This window comes from Cricetulus griseus, chromosome 2 (genome assembly GCF_003668045.3).
Source record: "Cricetulus griseus strain 17A/GY chromosome 2, alternate assembly CriGri-PICRH-1.0, whole genome shotgun sequence".
In the NCBI taxonomy this organism is placed as follows: Eukaryota; Metazoa; Chordata; class Mammalia; order Rodentia; family Cricetidae; genus Cricetulus; species Cricetulus griseus.
In genome coordinates, this window is record NC_048595.1 from 460017617 (window position 1) to 460019529 (window position 1913).

The window sequence follows — 1913 nt, forward strand, 5'->3', positions numbered from 1 at the left end:
TTAACCCAAGTCCAGTTGTCTACACGTGTTTAAACATCAGAAACTCCAGCTCCATTGGAACTTGTGTCCTTGTGTGGCATCAACTTGCAGTACCCAGTGGTGGCAGCTCGGATGGGAAGGGCCATGTGCTCTCCAGTCTCCCAGTGTGCAGCTTCTGCCATGCTGCTTCCTTGGGTTATCTCTATGGCTCCTGTCTGGCCTGAATTTGCAGCCTCTGCTATATCAGAAAAAATGCTGGCCAGGTAGTTGGCGTGTGTATGGGTTGAACAGTTTGGATAGTTTGGGAATGTTTCCATTGAATTTAGGGTCACTGTTTAAGCACTCTTTATTTTTGCCTTTTTCTAGAAGACGACTTCAAGATATTTCTTATAGGATGTCAAGAATTAAACACTGCTTATAGTTATAGAAAACTGTTTAGAATATAGGTTTTATACAAATAAATTTTTTTTTTTTTTAACCAAGGTGATTTTCTTTTTCTTTCTTTAGTGCTGAGGACTGAATCCAGGCCTTCACTTATAGTAGGCAGGCATTTTGCCATTGAGCTAAACATTTAGACTCTAAAATCAATCAATCTATCTCTCTTTCTCTCTATCTATCTATCTATATCAATCTATCCATCCATCCACCTACATATCATCCATCTATCTATCTATCTATCTATCTATCTATCTATCTATCTATCTATCTCGGTTTTTCGAGACAGGGTTTCTCTGTGTAGCTCTGGAACTCACTCTGTAGACCAGGTGTAGACCACCACTGCCTGGCTTCTAAAATATTTTGACTGAAAGGATTCTTTGAAAAGCATGTTGATAATATGTACTCAAAAATTATACATTTTTTAATTGAAAGAAATTTCATACAATATATTCTGATCATGGTTTTCCCCTCCTCAACTCCTCTCAGATCTCCCCATCTGTCCAACTCTATGTCCTTTTTTCTTTCTCTATTTAGAAAACAAACAGTAGAATTCACCAGTCTTCGTTGTGCAGTGACTTATACATCATACACAGTTGTCCACATCATGGCCCTTTGCAATGGCCCTTTGTGTCAAGTCCCTTTCTCCCATCCCTGATCCCTGGCAAACAGTGATTTGTTTTCTCACATCAGTTCTTTTTTTAGAAATTCATAGACATGGAGTCATATGGTGGAAGAACTGTTGTGTCTGGCTTCTTTCACTTAGCATTATAAAAAGCATTGCTTTTTTTTTATTGCTCATACATTGTTTATACATTGCTCACTGTTTACTTAGGAAATGGTTAGACTGAAATTACTTGGACAAACTTGCTTAGTTTACTTGTCAGTTTCATCAGAGATTATTTTTAAAGTTTGTTTATCTTTTGGGGGTGAAAGGTTAATATCAGAAACTTAATTTTGTGCTTGTAGATATAGCTTGGCTTGTTAATTAAATGGAAAACAAGCATTAAACTTGAAGCAAGCTTTTCAGGATTTCATTTGAAATTATTCTCAGCTTCTTACATTTATAGAGTCCATTGGAATAATTAACCACCTTTTGGGAAATCATTTAGCCTTGCCTCCTCCTCTCCCCCCCACCCCTCTCTGTGTTTGTGTGTGTACACACATGCATGCCTGCACATGGAGGCTAGACCAACCTTGGCTTTTGTTTCTTAGGTGCCATGTTCCTTTTCTTGTGAAGGGTCTCTCACTGGTTTGAAAATTACCAAGTAGGCTAGGCTGATTGGACTGCAAGCTCCCGGGGATTCACCTGCTCTGCCTCCCCAGTGCTTGGTTTGCAATCATGGATCACCATGCCCAGCATTTTTTCATGTGAATTTGGGGGTGTAGAACTGAGGCCCTCATGTCTGTAAGGCAAGCATTTAAACAGCTGCCTTGCTTAGTTATTTTTTTATTTTTTTTTTTTCTTGAGACTGGGTCTCATTCTGTAGTCCAGGTTA